This window comes from Arvicola amphibius, chromosome 8 (genome assembly GCF_903992535.2).
Source record: "Arvicola amphibius chromosome 8, mArvAmp1.2, whole genome shotgun sequence".
Classification (NCBI taxonomy): Eukaryota; Metazoa; Chordata; class Mammalia; order Rodentia; family Cricetidae; genus Arvicola; species Arvicola amphibius.
In genome coordinates, this window is record NC_052054.1 from 79,067,361 (window position 1) to 79,077,924 (window position 10,564).

The following is a 10,564-nucleotide window of genomic DNA, read 5'->3' on the forward strand; positions in this document are numbered from 1 at the left end:
TATCTTGGACTCGCCTCTCGTGCGGCAGGAAGTCCATACTGATGCAGCGCCTGTAAGTGTGAGAGGAGTGACTCAGTGATCGTGTAAACTTGGGTCGACAGCTGGATATTTGTACTCTTGTGTGGTGTGAAACCCAGAGCCTGCATGTGCTATACAAGTGCTCTTGTTTCCCAGCCCTCCCTGGTGAGGGAGCTTATGAAGACAAGCGTTTTCCCAAGGGCGTACTCTTCACTGCCGTGACAGCGTGTGACACAGAAGCAAGGAAAGCTAACTTATTTCTACTCAAAAACCCCCTAAGTGTAACACCAGAAGACCTCTGGGCAAAATAACATGCCTGTCATCCAGGGTCATGATAGAGTCTATGTTAACTTAGGAAAGACTTTACTGGAGGGCTTTTTATATACTGTAAGGATGCCTTACAAGAGAAAAAGTGGCTATAGCTCTATTTTAGAGTATTTGCAAAGAAATGTAAATGTGTAAAATATTCAAGACATGATTTTTATATGTGGAGCACATATTTTCTAGGAAAACTTAGAAGTGCTTGTTTTTTTTTTTAACATAACATAGAAAGTCTGAAAGAATTTTTAAAACATGAGAATTGCATTTAAAAAGTCCTGTGAGGGCCTGGAGATGTAGCTCAGTTGGTAGAGTGTTTGCCTAGCATGCATGAAGCCCTGGGTTTGGTTTCCAGTTCTGCACAATCAGGTATCACGGTCCACGCCTGAAATGCTAATACTCAGAACGTGGAGCTAAGAGGATCAGAAGTTCAGGGTCTTGCTTGGAACACGTAGTTAATTCAGGGCCATCCAGGAATCCATGAGACTGTCTCAAAGGAAAAAGAAAACCATGTTTGACTAAGGTTATAGGAGATATGTAATATATAACATGTATATGTATATATACCATGGAAGAAAAGGGAACCATGTGGAACTTAGCATAATTCTTACATTTGAAAAGTTTCAGTTGTAAAGGTAAATGAAGAATCTCAAGAGAGGTGAACCGGATGTTTAAAGGGAAAGGTGATGCCAGCTCCTTTTCAGGCGTGTTTTGTGGGTGAATGACAGTTCTGGATGATGCAAACGTATGTTTAGGTCACTGCTGAGTATCATGCAAATTCAGTTCTTGGTACCTTTTAGTATTATATGTTCAGCAATGGTGAGTAAATGTACATATTTAAAACATTTAAGTATTTCATGTGCATGTTATTGTCATTTATGAACATTACAACTTGGGATAATTCTGTCCTATATCTTTACTATAATAAAGCTATATTCATTCATGCTGACCAGATCGATCTATCTAGCTAGCTAGCTAGCTAGCTAGCTAGCTATCTAGCTAGCTATCTATCCATCCATCCAATGTTCATTGATGTTTTGCCTGCATGTATGTCTGTGTGAGGTTGCCAGATTCTCTGGAACTGGAGTTACAAACAGTTGTGAGCTGTCACGTGGGAACTGGAAATTGAACCCAGGACCTCTGGAAGAGCAGCCACTGAGTCATCTCTCCAGCTCCCAGATTTATTTTTTTTAAGATTATTTATGTGGATGCTTGTGTGTCTGTGCATGGCTTAAAAAAAAGGACAAAGACCAGCATTGGAGGTTGTCTTCTGACCTACATGCTCACTTGAACACATACACATATATCATACACACAATGAAGATTTAAAATATATCTCACTATATAAGGAACTAAGAAACTATAAGTTTAATTTAGAAAAGAGCTGCCCATTCCAAGATGTTACAGATTGATAGTTTAATATTTTTCTTTGATAATTTTATGCTTGTATGTAATGTATTTGACCATATTACCACCCAGTGTGTGACCTACTGAGTTTAATTGGCACTGCTTGCATGAGTATGGCTCAGTAGTATTTACTAGGGCATAGTCAACTTGAATAGCTATATCACAGAAGAAAAATGAGTCCCCTCCCCCAGCAGCCATAAACTCAGTTAAGGTCAGGGACCTTGATGGAATGTTGTCAGGCTCAATCCTGTGCAAGTCTCACAGCTGGTGAGACCTCATGAGTGCAGACAAACAGTAGTGCTCGTGTTAAAAATTAACAAAATTGGTTAAAATGGACAAAAAGTTATTAACACCTTAAATATCAGAGGACAAAAGGTCTTCAAGGATCTAGAAATCAGGAATAATTTTGTGGCTGCCATTAGGCAGGATAGGCTTAGAGCATGATTGTTATTTAAACAGGACCCAATAGTGTTACAATCCCAAACTTTGCCAAAACAAGGTGGGACAGTCCTTCAAAATTTCCTGTTTCACAGGAAAGTCTGTCAGATATGCTAAGTCTGTAGGCCAGAGTTGGATGCTCCAATTTTGCAGAGGAAATTTGGGTAACTGTTCAGGCAGTTTGAGGTCCCTGTCATTAGGTAAAATTTTACCTGTCTGGGGTCTTTGACAGAGTAGAAGACCAGATAGTCATAGTTACAATGTTTCTTATTTATGATGAAAGATAAATTAGATGTGAAACTGTAGACTCACCAAGATAGGATAGGTAAGAGTATTTTCTCCAATTTTGCCAAATACAAAAGAATTGGATATTGTTACTGTAATTCTTACTTAATAACTGTTTTGTTTGTATATTTTTACTATGTTAAGGATAAAACATTCCTTTTAAATTAGACAAAAAGGGGGTGCATGCACACATCTGGAGGTTAGAGGATAACTTTGGATCAGTTCTCACCTTCCACCCTGTGTGTACTGAGATTGAACTCAGGTCTTCAGGCTCGATGGCAGCATCTTTACCACAGAGTCATCTCATCGACCCTGTGACATGTGTGCATTTGTTACTGGGTTACTATTAGTAACACAGTGGTGGCAGCAACCCTTTGGCCAGAAGGTAATGAATATTGTGTTTAGTTACTGGGCGTCATTTGTAGAAATGAGGCTGTAGTTAAAGGCGATGGGTTCCGGTCTTGGTGACTGCAAAGGAAAGACTGGAGGAAGAATTTCTACCTGTAACAGTTAAGGAGAACACTGGGACTGTGCAAAGCAGTGGCTTCTCTGAGAGGCATGGGAGTTTTCCTGGACGCCTTTTCATGCTGCAGAACACTACATGTGGTTTGTAGTGCTCAACATGGTGAGTAAGGTGTGCATTGGTGAGTCTGCCGAGTTTCAGGTTTATAGTTCAGGAAGAAAAGATGATGGGTATTTTCCCGAGAATGTTCAACTCTCTTGTCATAGAGCATATGTTTTTAAAAAAAAAAAGTTAAGAAGATGGGCAAGAACACTTCAGGACATGTGTGATATCATAAGGAGCCACGATCAGTCTAGATCCCCCGAAAGAAAAGGTTTTACTGGCTAGGTGACTTGGGCTGGTTGGGCTGGTTGTTCAAAGAGTCTTACATGAAAAAAGATTCTTTGGGTCACGGTAGCTAAGTTCCAGTGGGGCCATGTATAATAAGGGTAGAGCAGAAGGAGACAGCGTGCTTGGTGTACTCCCAGGGTTCTGTATACGTGTGAACAGAAAAGTGGAGAGGCACCGTGTGGGAGGAGGGGTAAGGAGAACAAGCCACCAGATGGACAGTCCAGGCACAGTAAGCAAGCCAGGCTCATCTTTGTGGTTATATTAAATTACAAAAATGGAAAACAAGAATTGGTCTAGTTGTAGAGAGTGAGCTTTGGTGGATGTCATCCAAAATGATATGTGACAAGGTACATTAAAGCTTGAGGCTCCAGGCGGTGTGGCCCACGCCTTTAATTACAGCACTTGGGGAGGCAGATGCAAGTGGGACTCTGAGTTCGAGGTAAGCCTGGTCTATAGAGTGAGTTCCAGGACAGCCAGAGCTGCTATATAGAGAAATTCTGTCTTGGGGGAAGAAAAAAAAAAAAAACTAATTAAAAAAAAAAAAAAAAACTGGAATTTCCAACAAGGTTTTGTAAAGGTGGAAGGGGAAAAGTCTGGAAGTACTAAAGACAGCACAGCCTTGGCTGAAGATAAACAGGCGTGGTTGTTAATGAATTATGTATTCCAGAAGGCATAGTAGGGAAAATATTAAGAGTTGAAGAAAGATGAGAAACAAGGATGGATGAGGCCTAACAGAGTCCAGAATCTGAAAAGAGAAATGAGCAAGGGGTCTTGGACATCTAATGATGACTAGTTGGTGTAACCTCACCCACCCCAGTCTCCTGGTGGGCGGAGCCTCAGATCTCCTACAGGGAAATTTCCCTAACTAAGCCATTTTGTTTTAGGGTTTTGTTTGTTTTTTTCTTTTTTTTTTTTAAAGCACCAGTCATTTTTTATTAATTAATTTATTTATTATGTATACAATATTAAGTCTGTGTGTATGCCTGCAGGCCAGAAGAGGGCACCATACCTCATTACAGATGGTTGTAAGCCACCATGTGCTTGCTGGGAATTGAACTCAGGACCTTTGGAAGAGCAGGCGGTGCTCTTAACCTCTGAGCCATCTCTCCAGCCCCCTTGTTTTTGTATTTCTACTCTGTTCCTTTTATATCCACAGTTACTTTCATTTCCTAATTATTCTAATTGTTCTTAACAGTGGTTCTTACTGTCTCCTGGGGGGGGGGGCGGGGGCAGGGTTTGATGTATGCTTTGAAAAGGGGATGACTCACCCAAAGTCAGCATTCCTTATTCTTTTGATTCCTTTCAGGATAAAGTCACACTGCAGTTCATTGTCAGTAACAGGGTAAGGCGCAGGCTGAAAGGCCATTTTCATGTGATATGGGGTAACACAGTAAGGTACAGCCTGGAGTCAACAGTGCCATTACCTACTGGGCCATCTCCTTGGCCCAGAAACTCATATTTTTATTGAATTTCATTACCAACCATACTTTTCGACTAAACTGCTATTTGACTCAGTCGCTAGAGTCTTTGCTCAGTTTTCCCATAGCCTATTTTCAAGACATTTGTTTTTATCACAATCAAGTGATATTTTCACAGATTCATAAGCAAATAGGAAGTAGAAGTCACCCGAGTCCTTATTTTTAACTTAGGAAAGACTAATCTACTTTTGACAGATTTCCCAAACTTCTTCCCACCTAAACTATCATTCATAATATAAATATGAGATGCCCTGAATTTTCGATCACTTTGGTATATTGATTGATTCACCTCTATTAAACTGATCACCCATTATTTCCTAGCATCCCTGTTTACAGAATTACACCATGTAATCTCATCTTACGTTAAACAGTACTTGGATCTTATGGGGAGGTGTTATGGGAACTCCTTCAGCCAATAGCTTTTTATATACTGGCCTATTTTGGGCATGGTCTCAGGTACTGTAAGTGTAGAGGAAAAGCATGCATGGGCCTTTTCTGTGCTGGAGACTGTTTTGGAGAGGCTACTGTAATATTAAGTTGGGGGTGTCACCCTAGTCCTTGGCAGTCATCTTTGGGGGCGCCAATGGAGTAGAAAGCTCCATCTCAGGCCCCCTCCCTCTGGGAATTGCCTTGGGCCAACTCCACCTTTGGACTCCAACTCCCAGCCTGCCAAACGCTGACCCCTTCCCAGGAAGGGTCAGGACAACTCCCACAGGCTATTTAGGCTCCTGCTGGAAAAAGGAACACGAAGTGGTTTTGCGTTTTGTGTCTCCCTGTATGTGTATGTGTTCCATCTTTCTCTCTCTCTCCTCTCCCTGCTCCCAGCCACCCGGGATCGTGGCAGTTATTAAACGTGGGCATTTTTGATTTGGTCTAATCTGGTTTAATTGGAGTTATTTTGCGTCAGCCGAGAGGCTCGTCTTAAGATTTTTCATAACAGCTACAATGGGAAAATCCCAAACTTACTCATAAGCTTGGGGAAAAACAAAAAGAAAACCTCGCCGGTGGGGTGGTGACCCTGGCAGGAGCCCCGGTGTGTGCCAATGGCTGTAAAGCCACGGGCCAGTGGCTTTTTTGTGAATTCATACTGTAAAGTTGGGGGCCAATTGTTGCATGAGGTCTAACTGGTATTAATAATAAAAACCTGGAGACAGATATTAGGGAATGAAAGCTGAAAGATCAGAGAAGCAGAGCAGCCAGCCCCTAGAGATCTTACCGCTACAACTCTGAGCTCCAAAAGAAACTGAGCTCCTCTCTCTGCCCAGCTCCCAAATCATGGCATGGAGACTTAACCAGCCTTAGCTCATGCGTGTCCCACTAGCTCTCATAACTTCAACATTTCGAGTCGGGGCTTTTTACATTTCTTTCATTCTGTGTATCTTACCCCATGTCTGTCTGTCTGTCTGTCTGTCTGTCTGGTGTCTGCCTGGATGGCTGTCCCCAGGCATCTCTTTCTCTTTCTCCCTCTAGAGCTTAGATTCCTCTTCTTATTCTCTCTGCCCACTAGTCCCACCTACCCCTCTTCTGCCTAGCTGTTGGCCATTCGGCTTTTAGTTACACCAATCAGGTGCGTAGGCAAACAAAGCAACACATCTTTACATCATTAAACAAATGCAGCATAAACAAATGTAACCCAGCTCTGCCTACTTAATAATATTCCACAGCAGCAAACCTGTGACCATCCAAGAGTTCACACTGATGTGAAAACTTATGAATGCAAGAAATGTTGAAGGTCTTTCACGGGGGCTCAAACTTTACCCACCATCAAGGAACTCATGGTGGTGAGAAACCATATGACCATAGGAATGCCGGGAAACCTTGAGTTTCAGACGAGGACTTATTGCCGCCAGGACATCCACAGGGGTGAGAAGCTGTAGGAGTGGAAAGACGGTGGAAAGTCAGGCTCTGAGTCAGTGTCACGAGATTCACACAGGTGAAAGCCCTTGGCAGGAGTTCCAAATCTTGCTCAACTTCTAAGAATGCACACTGATGGGAAACCTTACAAGTGTACAACATGTGGCATTGTGGGATATTTGCACACTGTGTGAGGATGGATTGCTGTGGATAGGCTTAATAAAGAGCTGAACAGTCCATCGCTAGGCAGGGGGTACGGGTGGGACTTCTAGGCAGAGAGCAGAAGCAGGAGCAGATAATCGAGGTACAGGGGAGATGCTGACAAGGCACGGAGGGAGTTGGACGTACAGAAGGAAAGAAAGGTAAAAAAGCCCCCACCTCCCCACCCCGAAAGGTAATCACTTCATGCTGGGACCCTACCCTCCAGCTCCACCCTCAACAAATCCACCCTTTTCTGCCAACAGCATAGCTGCTTTCTTGTTTACGGGCAGCTTCAGCTTCCATTCATTATTGGCGCCTGGGTCTCTGGTGGGGCTACCCACCTCCGACCATTCCCCTGGATGGGAGGTTTTATTTCTCGATCACAGTCCTCTTCTTGCCTTCTGGCTTTTCTCCAAGTCCTGGTACCAGGCGACTGTGTCTCTCTCAGGCTCAGAGCCCTTGGCCCCTCCCTGCTCTGTGTTTGATGAATCTTTGAGCAACCTGTGCCATCTCAAAATCGACCCTCTTTGAATTCCTGGGACAGTAGGAATTGCAGTTCAAGACCCTTGGGTCTTAAACTTCTCTGCCTCACTCATGGGAGCTGTGTTATTATTTATACCTCCTTGCTCCCATTGGGATGTTTTTTAGAGACCCTCTGGCCATTCCTAGTCAGCTATTGTTGAAGGACTACCAGCTGTTGGCCACAGAGCTGGGGTCACAAGACCATCAAACATGTCCAAGTGATGCTGTGGTGATAGGAAAGGATCAGGTGCTTTAAGCCCTAGGGAGTCGGCTTGGATCCACCTCGAACAGCAATTTGCCACGTCCAGGCGGCACCTGATGGATCCACAGAGCCTGGACAGTGAGGTTACTCTAGGACATGGCCAGCACCCCAGCTTTCCCAGGTTCCCCAAAGATAAATGATGCCCCCCAGGTCAGCAGGAAGCAGTTCCGAAAACACAGCATCCTCATCCCTGCCTCACCTTTTAGTAATAAATAAAAGGGGGGGGGGGGAATGTCAGTATTCAGGCATCTGTACTGGCCTGCCCTTGGGGTCCTGAGAGGATACTTCCTCGGCTGCATCCACTAAGAGCACCTCCTGTGCACATTCACTATGTTCCCTTTTAAAAGGGCCCTGCCCATCTCTTCTCTTCTCTCTCTCTCTCCCTCCCCCTCCCCTCCCTCTCCCTCTCCCTCCTCTCCCTTCCCCTCTCCCTCCCTCCCTCTCCCTCCCTCCCTCCCTATCTCTCTCTCCCTCTCTCCCCCCTCCCTCCCCCCTCTCCCTCCTTCCCTCCCTCTCTCCCTCTCTCCCCCCTCCCCCCCCCCCTCTCCCTCCTTCCCTCCCTCTCTCCCTCTCTCCCTCCCTCCTTCCCTCCTTCCCTCCCTCCTTCCCTCCTTCCCTCTCTCTCTCTCTCCCTCTCTCCCTCTCTCTCTCCCTCTCTCCCCCTCTCTCCCCCCCCCCCTCCCTCCCTCCCTCCCTCCCTCCCTCCCTCTATCTCTTTCTTTTTCTCTGTTTCTCACCCCCATTCTCTCTCTTTCTGCCTCTCCCTTCTCTTCTGCCACTCCTGTCCCCAGAGGCCGGTCCCCCCTCCCCTCTCCCTTTTTTATGTTCCCTTTCCCTTAATAAAAAAAAAATCCTTCACATGAGCTCTGTCACATGGTGTCTTTCTCTCATATGCCACTTTTAAGATTACACCATTTAGTAACTTTATCTTTATATTGTTCTTGACTATTGTTGGGGCCGAATTATACGGGCCCATATTCCTACATTGTCTGGCGGGCAGAGAATTCTGAACGACCTACAAGACACAATTTGCACCTTTCACACAGAAGGAAGGTGGTCGCCTAGCCTTTTGATAGTGAAACAGCCTGCTGCCATCCTAAACAAGTGGTCAGGATCTGCTAATGTCATTCTGCTCCTTCGGTTGTAATTTAGGAGGCGCCTGGGGAAGAGGTGTTTTTCAGTCTCCTGACAAAACAAGCACAGCTGTGGACGTCACCTAAGTCTCCCCGTCCCCTCTGCCCCTGCCTAGGAAACAGAATGCTAACGAAATCCCCCCTCAGTTATTGTTCTGATATAAAAGCTGTTTGGCTAATAAACTCGGGTGATCTTCAGGATTTGAATGATCCCTGAGAGTCTCTCCTGATATTGTCATATTGACCTGAGCCTCATTTATTCCCACACCTCCACTCTGGTACGAGAAACAGTTTGTCCAGGCTGGTCCCTGACACTCCAGAAGACAGAATATGATTTGAATCAGGGTTCAATATAAGGTACAGTTTCTCCTATTGCCAGAATCCATGGGTCCAGGAACCAAGAGGAGGAAAGGGGACTAGTTCCACTCAGTATCACCCCTAGTGACTCACTAGGCAAATTTTACTTCCTGTTTCTGTGCCCTTATGTTCTGCTGGCCTGGAAGTCTGGGTTCCAGATGGGGGAGAACTCTTGTCTAGAGCCACAGCAAACATTCCACGGAACTGGTAATTCAGGCTTCCCTTTAGCCTCTTTGGGCTTCTGATGCCCTTAAGTCAACAGGTTAAGAAAGGAATAATACTGTCAGGAGGAAGATTGGATTGCTTCTCCACAATGGAGGTACGAATGATCATGTGTGGAGTGCAGGAGATCCTTTAGGGCGTCTCTTGGTGCCACCATCTCATCATTAAAATCAATGAGAAACTACAACAGCCGAATCCACACAGGATTAGGGCACAGACACATCAGGAATGAAGGGATGTGTCACTCCTCCAGGAAAGAGCAAATACCTGCTGTGGTTCTTGCCCAGGGGGGAGGAACTAGGAAATACAGAATGGGTAGTAGAGAAAGGTAGTTATACATACCAGCTAAAGCCACATGACCATTTGCAAAAAAGAGATCCTAATTGGCATGCTTCTGTTATACTTTGTTAAGAATGCATTTGTAGAGATATTTGTTTTCTTCAATTTCTTTATCAGGTGCTATAACTACAATTAAGAGACTATCAATGGTTATCATATTTAGGTCTGAGATACGGAACGAGAGTTCCCCAGGGGACATTAATTACCAGCTATTTTCAATTGATAATGCATTTGCCTTTGTATGAGGGATAGTTATATCACGTTAGGTGTACCTATGGCCTGGTCAAAAATACAATGCATTTGTGATTTGTGTGTGGGATGGTTATATATCATGTGTGCAATAATTATGAACTTGTTATCATTTTCACTCAAAAATTAAGTATGATATAAGGTGATATGATTGTGTATCAAGATGGCAAGATGAGGACTTGTGATGGGTCTCCTTGACTGTCAAGTTGACTGTATCTGGAATTTCCTATAGCCCAAGCAGCTGGGTGCACCAGTAAAGGACTTTTTTCTTAATTGGATCATTTGAAGTGGGAAGACCCACTTTTAATCCAAATCTTTTGAGGTGGAAGATCCACGTTTAATCTGTACCACACCTTCTGCTGGCAGCCTATATAAGGACATGGAAGACAGAGAGCTCTCTCTTCGCCTGCTTGCTGTTGCTGGATGTTGGTTCTATGAGGACTTGAATGTGTTCACATTATTTATTTTTCATTTCCAAGACAATGTGTAGATCTCTTCTGCTTGTAAAAGGTTTACACATTACAGATAAAGCTGGGCTTGTCTGACCATCATTCCTGATGTCAGCTCCTTCCCAGTATAGCCAATGTATTTGTTTTAGCTACTTTCCTATTGTTGCGAAGAGATGACT